Source organism: Thalia democratica, chromosome 2, assembly GCF_965202585.1.
Source record: "Thalia democratica chromosome 2, ktThaDemo2.hap1.1, whole genome shotgun sequence".
NCBI lineage: Eukaryota > Metazoa > Chordata > Thaliacea > Salpida > Salpidae > Thalia > Thalia democratica.
This window is the reverse complement of record NC_139166.1, coordinates 107,394,391-107,409,361: the sequence shown is the minus strand read 5'-3', so window position 1 is coordinate 107,409,361 and position 14,971 is coordinate 107,394,391. Positions and strand designations below refer to the sequence as shown.

General features: G+C 25.4%; 2 pseudogenes; both read left to right on the top strand.

Annotated features, from left to right (window-relative positions):
- Positions 1-899: 899 nt before the first annotated feature.
- On the top strand, positions 900-1,241 carry LOC145829165 (RING-box protein 1 pseudogene; annotated as a pseudogene).
- Positions 1,242-12,864: 11,623 nt separating this feature from the next.
- Positions 12,865-13,197, top strand: LOC145829164 (RING-box protein 1 pseudogene; annotated as a pseudogene).
- Positions 13,198-14,971: the final 1,774 nt, after the last annotated feature.

Here is a 14,971-nt window from a genome sequence, read left to right as displayed (position 1 = left end):
AAGTCTCAAATAATTTTTTTTCTTGTTGCAGACCATTATTTAATTCCAATATGATACCCATTCATTTTTACCTATTTTAGTTGCATTTTCGTAAGTGTTTGGTAATATTCAAAGATAATTATCAATACTTATTAAGGGTTGCAAAAACAAATTTAAATGCTAAAAATCCTGGAATTTGACAGTTTAAGCAGAAGAAAACCCTTGAAAAACCTGGAAACTGAGAACTTATGAACAAAAATCACTTAAAAGGCTGGAAAAAAATATTTTTTAACAATTTTAACATGTAAAGTAGTAAAATTTTAATTTGACTCAAAATTTACCATATAGACCAAAATTTATTGTCATCATCAGAATTCCTTTTTTTAAACACATTCTTAAAGTAGCTTTATTGTATCTTTTCAATGTTGTTATACTATTTAAAATAGTTTCTTACCTTAAACTTAACTTAAAACTAAAAATAGACCCGAAAATGTGTTCTTTAAACACCTTTAAAAAAATTTGAAAACCTGGAGAAAAATTGTCAAAAACTAGTGGCAACCCCTATGAGAAATTATTTTGAATAACAGTTAATTTATATACATATTTGGCTATAAACTGAAAAAAAAACATGGTAAAATTTGTAATTATTTAAAGTTTTATGTGATTTTTAAATTTTTATAGATACAGAATTTTTCACAAGATACTTAGTTATTTATTAGTAGACATATAAATTTAGTAATTTGTAGCTTAATTTGTTCTTTTGCTTGTTTTAAAGCAACATTAAGTTGTGTAAGATCAATGCTTATTGGATGCGTTTAATATTGTTTGGTTACATTTTAAAATAATTTTTAATAACTCTAAAGTATAAAAATATAAGCACACAAAAAGAAATAATTTTAGCAGGAAACTAATTAATAAAAATGTCTGATAAAACAACTTCATCTTCCGTGACAAAACCCACCGAGGCAGATTCTCAAGAGCAACCTAGAAAGCTGTTTACAGTGAAGAGGATCTACGCCGTGGCCACGTGGGAGTACGACACCAAGTATGAAAATTGCGCCATCTGCCAGCACCACCTCCAGGACGATTGCATCTCGTGCCTGTCCGCCAGAAAGACCGGGGAATGCCCCGCATCGTTCGGAAAATGCGGCCACGTTTTCCACGAACACTGCATCACGAAATGGGGTGAAAAACACGATGGAATGTGCGCGTTCAATGGCTGTGGCAAAAAGTTCGAACCTAAAGATAAGAAGATGGATTAAAATTCAAATAATTTTAATGTCTTAAGTATTTATTTTAGAAAATTTTTAGTCGCTAATAAAATATTAGGTTCTAGTTAACTGTGTTGTATTTTTTAGTGATTATCATAAATGACATATTGCAATATAAATAATTGTCAAAAATAAACATATATTAGTTTATTCTAGTTATCAATTTTTAGTGCATCATATTAATGAAAGCAAATTTTTTAGACAAAGTATCTGGAAAAGTTGATTATCAAAAGACACGAATAGAATAGTTCATTGAACTTTTATAGTTTGAGGTCTTAATAGTTTTAAACTGGCATGAAATGAGTATAGTCATATAACTGTAGGATAACCATGTATTTTTAAAAGTGTTTACAAATTTCTAGTGTATATTGGTGTGAGTAGATGAAATCCTGTTTTAATCAATAAAAGTTAATACTAGTAATTGGTTGAACTGTTTTAAATAAAATGACTCCTAATACTTAACAGCTAAACTTCGAAAATAAAATAATAAAACTTAACAAATATTCTTAAAAAGTGAAATAATAATAAAAAAATTCAAGTGATTTAAACAAACTGTTTGCAAACCGAAAACAAATTTTAACAAACAAAAACAACTATTTCAGCTTAACTTAAACTAATTGTGATATACATCTTTGTAAAATTCACGTTACAAAAACAATTCTATTTTTTGTTTAACTTCTAATTTAACTATATTTTTTAATACTTTTTATTCAATTTTTTTAATTAATTACATACGAATAAGCTTAGAATTATATAGAATATTAAATTAAATCTAAAAGAATTGTAAATTTTGATTACTAACTTGTTTTGATATTACTTAAAAATATATTGAGTTTATATCAGGGTTTCCAAAATGATTTTTAAATGGCCCATTTTAAAGAAATTAAAAAAGCCATGGCCCCCTTCAACAAGATTACTCAAAATCATAAAAATCACTTATTGCCTTTTGTTTTTGCTCTTCATTAGCAACTAAAGAATATCTAGAGTAAGTTTCAAAACTTTTATAAAAGACAGGTAGCTGTCAAATTTGCACGAGGATACTTTTGCACGAGAGGATAAAATTGCACGATGACACTTTTGCACGAGCAGAAATTTTTGCACAGGTTAAAATTTTCTTTTTAAATAATTTTTTTATTAATTTTGTTTATTATTTAAAAAAATTTTTGTAGTACTATCACTGTTATCTCTAACTCTTACCCTCGGTCGGTAGATTTTTTTCTTTTCTTATTTACTTGATTGTCATTTAATAATTTTTTTAAAAACTATATTTACTAGTTTGATTATTTATTTATCAATATTTATTAGCTTTATTTTTATTATATTTGTTACCCCTAACCCATACCCTCGCTCAGTAACTTTTTTTTTGTTTTTTTGTTAATTTATCTTTTAGTGTTTTTTTTTTAAATATTTATTTTTTCTCTGATTATTTTTTATTGAATGGTAAATTTAAATGTTTACTTAAGTTAATATTATGAACTTTTGTTAAGCGATTTCTACTTGTGTTTAACAAAGTTATTGCCAAGAACAAATAACGAAAAAAAAAATGGCACCAAAAAGTAACGAATAAAAAGATTAAAAGTAAAGCGTTATTTATAAAAATTAAATTGTAGTAAAGTTTACTTTTCAGATAGTTTTAATCAACGCCAAGCAGAAATAAAATGAAAAAAAAAACTTTTTACTTTGAATTCTGTCCCTGTTTTTTACATAATTTAAAGACCTTCCAAAATAAAAATCTGACGACTAAATTGGTTTTTTTTTTGGTTTACTCAAAGACTTTTAAGACTTAATTCATTAGACTTGTACATTTGTTAAAGAAGGTTCCTCAAAGAATAGTTTAATATTTAAACTTTTTGTAGTTTTTGGTTTATCATTTTTTATATTTCATCAGGTAAGCAATAATGTGCCATTAAAGAATGTTTTTTTTTAAAATTTTTAGAAAAATTACTTAATATAACTGATTTGTTTGTTAGTTCTCAACTTGTTCTCAAAATATTAAAAGTTAAATTTATAAATATATTTACAACTTTTCAAAAATCCTGTATATATTTGTAAAAATGTTTATACGTAAATAGTTTTTAATGGTGCATTATTATTAATGTATAATTTTCTTTATTTTTATATCAATTGATTATATTTCTCTTTAAATTTTGAAGAAATTACATTATTAATGTTGGATTTAATTGCAAAAATAGCTAAGTTAGTTTTTGATAAATGTAAAAATTATGATAAGATAGGCAAAAAAAAACCTGGAAAATTCTAAAATTGTAAAAATTTTGTAAAAAATCTAAAAAATTAATAACTTTAACATGTTAAGTAAAAATATTTTGATATGACACAAAAAATTTATCATATAGATAAAAAAAAATTTTGTCATCATTAAAATTTTTTATAATAAAAAGCTTTAATGTAGCTTTGCAGTATCATTTAATGTTGTTATACTATTTAACAAAGTTTTTTACCTTAAATTAAAAATAGACCAAAAACAAGTACTTTAAAAAAACCTGGAATAAAATTTAAAACATGGAGAAGATTAGTCAAAAGTTAGTGGCAACCCTAAAAACTAAAAACCTTTTTTTTTCAAATTAAGATGTCTAAAATAGTTTTTTTTTTTTAGTTGCAGACCATATTTATCTATATGATAGATTTTTTGTGTCACATCAAAATGTTTTTACTTAACATTTAAATATAAATATACAAAGTTTAAATAATGGTAAAGTTTATTTTAAAAATAGTTTTAGTCATTGCTGAGCAGTAAACAAATAAAAAATACTTGTTATTTTAAAATCTGTCCCTGCTTTTTATATAAACTAGAGATCTTTGAAAAAAAAAACTGACAACTAAAATGGTTTTTTTTTTGGTTTCCTTGAAAAACTTTTAAAAAATAAACTATTTTTATTGTACATTTGTTGAAGAAGGTTCTTCAAGGGCTAATAATAAATTTTAATTTTTTGTTGTTGTTTAACTTTTTTTTTATTTCATCAGTAAAGTAATAATTGGGCATTAAAAATATTTTTAAATGTTTCAGAAACTTTACTTAAAATAGCTGATCTGATAGTTAGTTTTAAACTTGATCTCAAGATATCAAAATAGATTTAAATTTATAAATGTATTTCAAATTAATAAAAAATGGTGCATAAAAATAAGAACTGAACTATTTTAAACCAGCTGTGTCTAATTAAAACAAAAGTATATAAATAGTTTAAGATTGTGCATTATTTTAAGTTATAATTCTATTTATCATTATATAAATTATTATATTTTATGTTAAATTACACTTCAATTGTAAAGAATAGTCAAAATCTATAAACCCTTGAGTCTTAATAAATAATTTTTTATTTATTTAAGCAAGTTTCAAAAAAAAAAAATATTTAATAAATATTTTTATGAGCTCAGATTATTTATTGTCACTAGGTTTCTTGTTTCTAAACACTCTGTAAGTGACAACTTTTGGCAAGGTTACTCTACACACTAGAAAAATCAGGATTGCCACTATACCTGAAAACCTAGAAAAACCTAGATTATAACAAGTTAGGCAAAAAAAAAAACTAGAAAAGTCTGGAATTTAAGAAATAAAAAAATCCTAGTAAAACCTGGAATTTTAAACAACTTTTACATGTTTAGTAGAAAAATTTTTGTTTGACACATAAAATCTATCATATAGATAACATTTTTTGTCATCATTAATAGTTTTTCTGTTAAAAAATACATTTGAATTAGGTTTACAGTATCTTTTCAGTGTTTTTACATTATTTAACATATGTTATCTTCAAATAAAAATAGACCTAAAAACAAGCAAACTAAAAAACCTAGAATAAATTTTGAAAACCTGGAGATAATTTGCCAAATGTGAGTGGTTAAAAACTAAAAACCAATTTTTAAACAAAAAAATTAAGATGTCATAAACAACACTTTTTTTTTAATTGCAGACCATTATTAATCTCAATATGATATACTTTGATTTTATTCTCTTTTACTTGCAATTTGGCAACTATTGGATATATTTAAATCAAATTATCAATTCTTATCACAGGGTTGCAAAACTGTTTTTGAATTCTAAAAAATCCTGGAATTTGACAATTTATGCAAAAAAAAACCGGAAAAACTTGGAAATTTAAAAAAAAAAAACTTAGAATTTTGAACAAAAGTCACTAAAATGACTGGAAAAAACTATAATTTCAGACATTAAATACATATTAAGTAGTAGAATTTTAATTTGATAGAAAAAGTTACCATAAAAATCCATATTTTGTTATTATCAAAAATTTTTCATTAAAGAACACATTTAAAGTAGCTTCAAAATATTATTTTAATGTTTTTTATACTATTTAACACCATTTTACCTTAAATTTAAGTTAAAACTGAAAATAAACCCAAAAAGAAGTACTTTAGAAAACTGGAATAAATTTGAAAACCTGAAAAAAATTTGCCAAAATCTAGTGACAACCCTGATGAATGATTACCTTTTTTTTAATAGTAATAGATAATGTTAATACATAATTGGCTATGAACTGAAAGTTAAACGTGGTTCCCTTTATAATTATTAATAATTATATATGATATTAAAATTCAATATATACTTTTTCATAAGATATTTAGAAATTTATTTGTAAACATATAAATTTTGTAATTTTTTATATTAATTTTATTTTTTTTTTAATTTTAAACAACAACATACCCTGTAAGGTAAATGCTCATTAGGTGCGGTTAACACGGCGCGGTTACATTTTAAACATTTTTTAATAACTGTTACACATAATAATCTGTTAAATTTTAGCAAGAAACTAACTAATAAAAATGTCTGATAAAACAACTTCATCTTCCGTGACAAAACCCACCGAGGCAGATCCTCAAGAGCAACCTAGAAAGCTGTTTACAGTGAAGAGGATCTACGCCGTGGCCACGTGGGAGTACGACACCGAGTATGAAAATTGCGCCATCTGCCAGCACCACCTCCAGGACGATTGCATCTCGTGCCTGTCCGCCAGAAAGACCGGGGAATGCCCCGCATCGTTCGGAAAATGCGACCACGTTTTCCACGAACACTGCATCACGAAATGGGGTGAAAAACACGATGGAATGTGCGCGTACAATGGCTGTGGCAAAAAGTTCGAACCTAAAGATAAGAAGATAGATTAAAATTCAAATAATTTTAAAGTCTAAGGTGCTTATTTTAGAAAATTTTTATTCACTAATAAAATTAAGATTCTAGTTAACTGTGTTGTGTTTTTTTAGTTAGTATCATAAATAGTGATGTACCGGACTCACTATCCGGGTCGGGGTAGTGATATTGATTTGATTTCAAATTAGGATCCGGCCGGATGTTGCCATTTTTGTCTGATATCTGGATCCGGCCGGATCTTGATATAAAAAAAAACCGGTTCCGGCCGGATCCTAACAGAGATCCGGCCGATTCGGATCTACTTAGTAAAAAAGAGCATACAGAAAAGTATTTTTTCCAAAAAAAAACCTTTTATAAAATTAAAAACAGTTATTTTCGTCAATTAAAATTAAACAACTACCCTGATTGGTTCATTTTGAACACGTGACTAATTTACATTCGTTAACATTTAAACTATGATATAAACATTTTAAAAATGCAACTCTTCACCTATTTTGTAAAATTAAAAACTTTTCTACCAAGTTTTTAGGCTAGTTTCAAGATTGAATATAAAAGATAAAAGCACTTAAGACCTTTATTTGTTCTTCATTAGCAACTCTTTCAATTAACTTTCAAATTATGACTTTATGCCTCTCTGTGGCTCCTTTACTAATCATGCCCCCCTTTGTCCCCTTTACTGCTCAGGGCCCCAAAATGGACCTTTTGACCCACTTAAAGAAATTATAGTTTAGATTGTTGAAATTAAAAACTATGTCACACAGTTTTTTAACTAGTTTTATATACATAATTAAATTTTAAACTTTTTCTAACCTTCATGAAAAAATTAGAGAAAAATAATATCAAATTTTCGTTATTAGTTTGTTAGTGAGTGGATATAAAACAAGTCAGGTCTATTCAAAAGTTTCCGAAAAAAAAAATTAAGTTTCAACATTCAAAACAATATTAGTAATTTTTAAACAGGTTGAAAAACTTAAATATGAACAAAAAGTCTAATTTAATTTTTATCAACGAAAATTGTTTATAAAAAGTTATAATAAGTTATTTTAAGTTGATATTAAAAGCTACTTAAAAAATAGCATATACGTTTAAGAAAGTTTTTAGTAAGGGCATATGTGTTTAACAAAACAACAGAAGGTTTTAAAGGCAACATGCTAAAAATAGATAATAATAAATTTTATATCAAAGTTTAAACCCTTAAACAAAAAATAAAAAATAAAAACTAACAATAACTATAAATAGTTTTTATCTCTTTTTTTTTTTGATAAAAAGGTTTAAATTAATTGCTGAAATCATTAATAAACTTAAAGACTAAAAACATTTCAGATTATAACTTCACCTTTTATCGTAGAGTTCAGTGTATATATTTTATGTAAGGTGTAACATTAAAAGGCGTTAAATTCTAGAGATCTCAATAAGCTAACCTTATTGGATATATATCACAGATGTTTTTGTGTTAATACATCTGTGGTATATTTTATGTATATATAATGTTAGATAATATTATACAAGTTTTTTTTTTGGTATTTTTTAATAAAAAAATTTAATGTTGTATAGTCTAATAATCTCATTTTTATATATTTTTTCGTTTTAGAGTTTGAATATTAACTATAAAATTATATTTTCGTAATTAGCTCATTATTATTTTGATTAAGTTGGGTATGCAACTGGTTGACCGAGTGGTATTTTTGTGTGTCCAGGTCCTTGAACCAAAAAATTTTGAGCAATCATTGTTTTTGTCCACTTTAACAAATATACGGCAATAGTTGATCCAAATGTTGGAGTAAAAGTATGTTGAAAAAGTATTCAACTTATTTTAGAAAAATTTCCAGATTAGCGATGAGAATATCGCCAGATACTGCTCGAGCGTGTTATTTTAGTATTCAGAACTCTTTGTTTATATCTTTTAAAGCTTTGTTCAACTTTGCTTAAAACTAGACTAAAAGTAAAGCGTTATTTATAAAAATTAAATTGTAGTAAAGTTTACTTTTCAGATAGTTTTAATCAACGCCAAGCAGAAGTAAAATGAAAAAAAAAACTTGTTACTTTGAATTCTGTCTCTGCTTTTTATATAATTTAGAGACCTTCCAAAATATAAAACCTGACGACAAAATTGGCTTTATTTTGGTTTGCTCAAAGTTTTTAAGACTTAATTCATTTGACTTGTACATTTGTTAAAGAAGGTTCCTCAAATAGTGGTTATAGATTTAAATTTTTTGTAGTTTTTAGTTAACAATTTTATATTTCATCAGGTAAGCAATAATGTGCCATTAAAAAATGTTTTATTTTAAATTTTTTAGAAAATTTACTTAGAATAAATGATTTGTTTGTTAGTTTTTAACTTGTTCTCAAAATATTAAAAGTTAAATTTATAGATATATTTCTAACTATTCAAGAATGCTGTATTTAATTTAAAAAATGTTTTCATGTAAATAGTTTTTGATGGTGCATTATTTTTAATTTATAATCTTCTGCATATTAGTTGATTATGTTTTTTTCTTTAATAAAAAAAAATTACATTATTAATGTTGGATTTAATTGTAAAAAATAATTAAGTTAGTTTTTGATAAATGTAAAATTTATTTGGGAATTATAATTTAACTGTATATTTTTAAATTTTTATTTTATTTTGAAATATATTTCCTACGAGTAGGCTAAGAATTCTATTGAACCCTAAACAAACCTTTAAAAATTTGTAAATTTTGATCACAAATTTTTTTTGAAATTACTGAAAATTATACTAAATTTACACCAGGGTTTCCCAAACTTCTTCAAATGCCCCCCTTTAAAGGAATTAAAAAAGCCATTGCCCCCTTCAACAACATTATTCGAAAAATACCATTAAAAGCACTTAAAACCTGTATTTGCTCTTTACCAGCAACTCAAGAATATTTAGTTTAAGTTTTAAATTATGACCTCATGCCCCCATGTGGCTCCTTTAGTACTTTAGTACCCCCTTTGCCCCCATTGCTGCTCATGGCCGACATTGGAAAACTCTGGTTTAGATTAATTGTTGAAATTCAAAACCATGTCACACAATTTTTGACTACTTTTACATAACATTAAATTTTAAACTTTTTCTAACCTTTTTAAAACATTTAGACAAAATAATATTAAATTTTCGTTATTCAGTTTGTTAGTGAGTGGATATAAAACAAGTCAGGTCTATTCAAAAGATTCCGAAAAGAAAACATTTTTTTAAGTTTCAATATTCAAAACAATAGTAGTAGCTTTTAAACAGGTTGAAAAACTTAAATATGAACAAAAAGTTTTATTTAATGTTTATCAACGAAAATTTTTTTAAAAGTTATAATAAGTTATTTTAAGTTGTAATAAAAAGCTACTTAAAAATAGCGTAGATGGTTAAAAAAAATTTTAGTAAGGGCATATGTGTTTAGCAAAACAACAGAAGGTTTCAAAGGCAACATACTAAAAATAGATAATAATAAATTTTACATCAACGTTTGAACCCTTAAAAAATAAATAATAAATTAAAATTAACAATAAATAAAAGAATTTTTTTCTCTTTTTTTTAATGATAAAAAGGATTAAACTAAATGCTGAAATCATTAATAAACTTAAAGATTAAAAACATTTCAGATTATAACTTTACCTTTTATCGAAGAGTTCTATATATTTTATGTAAGATGTAACATTAAAAGGCGTTAAATCCTAGAGATCACGATAAGCTAAGCTTATCGGATATATACCACAGATGTTTTTGTGTTAATACGTCTGTGGTATATTTTATTTATATATAATGTTAGATAGTATTATACAATTTTTTTTTTCTTTGATATTTAAAAAAAAAAATCAATGTTGTATAGTCTAATAGTCTCATTTTTATAGAGTTTTTCGTTTTAGAGTTTAAATATTAACTGTAAAGTTATTTTTTCGTATTTAGCTCATTATTATTTTGATTAAGTTGGGTATGCAACTGGTTGACCGAGTGGTATTTTTGTGTGTCAAGGTCGTTGATCCAAAAAATTTCGAGCAATCATTGTTTTTGTCCACATTAACAAATATATGACAATAGTTAATCCACATGTTGGAGTAAAAGTTGAAAAAGTATTTAAATTGTTTCAGACAACATTCCACATTAGCGGTGAGAATATCGCCAGTAACTACTTGAGCGAGTAACTTTAAATTATTCAGTATTCAGAACTCTTTGTTTCTATCATTTTAAGCTCTGTTTAACTGTGCTTGAAACTAGTTTAAAAGTAAAGCGTTAAAAATAAAAATTAAATTGTAGTAAAGTTTACTTTTCAGATAGTTTTAATCAACGCCAAGCAGAAATAAAATGAAAAAAAAAATTGTTACTTTGAATTCTGTCCCTGCTTTTTATATAATTTAGAGACCTTCCAAAATAAAAAACCTGACGATTAAATTGGCTTTTTTTTTTGGTTTACTCAAAGATTTTAAAGACTTAATTCATTTGACTTGTACATTTCTTAAAGAAGGTTCCTCAAATAGTGGTTTAAGATTTAAATTTTTTGTAGTTTTTGGTTAATATTTTTATATTTCATCAGGTAAGCAATAATGTGCCATTAAAAAATGTTTTTTTTAAATGTTTTAGAAAATGTACTTAGAATAACTGATTTGTTTGTTAGTTTTTAACTTGTTCTCAAAATATTAAAAGTTAAATTTATAGATATATATCTAACTTTTCTAGAATGCTGTATTTAATTTAAAAAATGTTTTCATGTAAATAGTTTTTGATGGTGCATTGTTTTTAAATTATAATCTTCTTTATTTTTATATTAGTTGATTATGTTATTTTTTTAAAAATAAAAAAATTGCATTATTAATGTTTGATTTAATTGTAAAAAATAGCTAAGTTAGTTTTTGATAAATGTAAAGTTTAAGAATTTATTTAATTTTAGTAATTTTCCAAAAAAAAAAAAAGATACTAAATAAATTTTTAAAAAGTTCAGATACTTATTGTAAACAGATTTCTTGTTCCTAAATACTTTTTAAGTGACAAAATTTTGGCAAGGTTACCCTACACATTAGAAAACTCAGGGTTACCACTTTACCTGAAAAACTGGAATTTGACAATTTAGGCAAAAAAAAAAACTGGAAAAATCTTGAATTTGAGAAGTTTTGAAATAATCTTATAAAAACCTGAAATTTTAACAAATTTTTACATGTTAAGTAGAAAAAAAATTATTTGACACAAAAAATCTACTATAAAGATAAAAGTTTTTTGTCATCATCAAAAAGAATTTTTATTAAAAAACACAATTAATTTAGCTTTACAGTATTTTTTCAATGTTTTTATACTATTTGACACAGTTTTTCATCTTAAGCTTAAGTTTAAACTAAAAATAGGCACAAAAACAAGTACTTTAAAAAATATGGAATAAATTTTGAAAATCTTAAGAAATTTGACCAAAAGTAAAGGGCAACCCTGAAAACTAATAAACATTTTTGTAATAAAAAAAAAAATCTCAAACAATTTTTTTCTATATGCAGACTATTATCTAATTCCAATATGATATCCTTTAATTTTTACCTCTTTTACTTAAAAATAGGTAACTATTGGATAAAATTCAAAGCTTATTATAAATACTTATTAAAGAATTAAAAAATCTGAATTCTAATAATCCTGGAGTTTGTAAATTTAAGATACAAAAAAACCTGGAAATTGAAAATTTATTTTTACCTCTTATATTTGCAATTTGGTAAGTATTTGGTAATATTCAAAGCTAATTATCAATACTTATTAAGGGTTGTAAAAAAATAATTAAAATTCTAAAAATCCTGGAATTAGACAGTTCAATCAAAAGAAAACCTGGAAATTGAGAATTTATGAAAAAAACCTTAAATTATGAACAAAAATCACTTAAAAGGCTGAAAAAAAAATATAATTTCTAACATTTTTATCATGTTGAGTTGTAAAACTTTAATTTGACTCAAAATTTACCATATAGACCAAAATTTATTGTCATCATCAAAATTCCTTTTTTTAAACACATTTTAAAGTAGCTTTATAGTGTCTTTTCAATGTTGTTATACTATTTAAAATAGTTTCTTACCTTAAACTTAACTTAACTAAAAACAGACCCAAAGATGCGTGCTTTAAACACCTTTAAAAAAATTTGAAAACCCGAGAAAATTTGTAAAAACTAGTGGCAACCCTTATGAGAAACTTTTTTGAATAATAGTTAATGTATATACATATTTGACTATAAACTGAAAAAAAACATGGTATCATTTGTAATTATTTAAAGTTTTATGTGATTTTTAAATTTTCATAGATACAGGTTTTTTCACAAAATATTTATAAATTTAATTGTAGACATATAAATTAGTAAATTGTAGCTTAAAATATTCTTTTGTTTGTTTTAAAGCAACATTAAATTCTGTAAGGTCAATGCTTATTGGATGCGTTTAATATTGTTTGGTTACATTTTAAAATAATTTTTAATAACTGTTAAATATAAAAAGATCAGCGCACAAAAATAAACAATTTTAGCAGGAAACTAACTAATAAAAATGTCTGATAAAACAACTTCATCTTCCGTGACAAAACCCACCGAGGCAGAATCTCAAGAGCAACCTAGAAAGCTGTTTACAGTGAAGAGGATCTACGCCGTGGCCACGTGGGAGTACGACACCAAGTATGAAAATTGCGCCATCTGCCAGCACCACCTCCAGGACGATTGCATCTCGTGCCTGTCCGCCAGAAAGACCGGGGAATGCCCCGCATCGTTCGGAAAATGCGGCCACGTTTTCCACGAACACTGCATCACGAAATGGGGTGAAAAACACGATGGAATGTGCGCGTTCAATGGCTGTGGCAAAAAGTTCGAACCTAAAGAGAAATAAAACTCACATAATTTTATTTGTAATGTCTTAAGTATTTATTTTAGAATTTTTTTAGTCGCTAATAAACTACTTTTAAGGTTTTAGCTGTGTTGTGTTTTATTAACTGTTTTATATTAATGACATATTGCAGTATAAATATATTTTCAAAACGAATTTTCTTAGTTTATTCTAATTATCAATCGATAAGTTTTTTTTAAGTTAAATTTTTTATCAAAAGACAGAATTAAAATATGATTCATTGAACTTTATATAAATTAAGGTCTTAACTTTTGAAAGTTTTAAACTGGGTAGATTTAATGAAGTTAATTTTAAAGCTCTAATTCTAGTTAAAACGGAAAGGAAGAGAAAAGGCGAATTAAAATTTATATGATCTGGCGAGTATTAGCTTGATAGGTTTAATATATATATGATTATTTCCTATCTTATTATTAAAAAACCTTTAGAAACTAAAAAAAATTAAGTATTCAATTATAGACAGTTTATTCCATTTGAGTAATTTCTTGAAATCTTGAATAAATAAAAAATTATAGAGGAGTTTATTTCGAGATTAATGAAGATTGATGTTATTGTAGACATTCTAAAAAAGAAACTAATTTCATTTTACTGTCCAAGCACATTTTTACAACCGTGAAAATTGTAACTTTACTAAAAAACTATAAGATGTAATGAATAGTTGGTTTGGTGTCCACAAACTTTTTTAATACTTCACAGGAAACTGCAACAAGTTAACACTCCTAAAAACTTCAAATGGTTAATTAATTATAACTTTTGTATACTATGTGGGCAAAAGTTATCTGCCATTGACCATAGTTGTGAAATTTATACAATTAATCTAACAATATTTGAAATTAAAATACCTTAAATGAAAATTGCAGAAATGCAATAGTAAAATTGTTTCCTTGGTAACACTGCTAATTAATACTGTATATTAATTAATGTATATGACCCATCTATTTTCAAGAATTAATTTAAAAAGGTTTCGTTGCAATAAAAAGCAATTAAAAAAAAGTATGAGATTTATATAAAAATTGCACTTAAAAAAAAGGAGTTACTGTTCAGAAATAGACATTTAAAGCACAAAAAACGCAGAACAGCCTGCCTGTTTGATTTCGGCTGCCTGTCCTGCGTACCAAGTTCACGTCCCAGTGGAATCTCCCTCTGAAAAAACGACCTTACAAGGTTTACAATCTAATGCACTTCGCGTGGTCGTCCCGATAAAGATTCACCAAAGACTCGAACTCGGGTTACTTGTATCACCCAGGTCTAAAATACTAACTAGATTAATTTAATACATTGCCTCAACCCCAATTAATAATCAGTAGTCTTGATACTTTTTATTGAATTGTAAATTTAAATATTAAGTTAAGTTAACTTAATGAACTTTTATCAAGTGATTACTATCTCTGTTTAACAAATGTATTGCCACGAAAAAATAACAAAAAAAAAAATGACACCAAAAAATAACGAATAACAAGACATGAAAAATTATCACAGCTAAATCCGGTTGTTGATCTGGAACTGTCTGTGTGGGTCATGTTGCTAGCACGATACTGGTCAACCTTAAATTTTAGGTTCTAAAGTTAATGCCTAATAATGACCCAGGTCTTAATGAGGTTAATTAAACAAAATTGCTCTTTTTTTTTTGTTTGAAGGACCTGGATATACAAAAAGACCCCTCGGTCATCGAGTTGAATACTCAACTTTAACCAAAATTATAAAGAGCTAAAAAATGAAGAAAAATAAAATATTACATTTGAAACTTAAACTCTAAAAG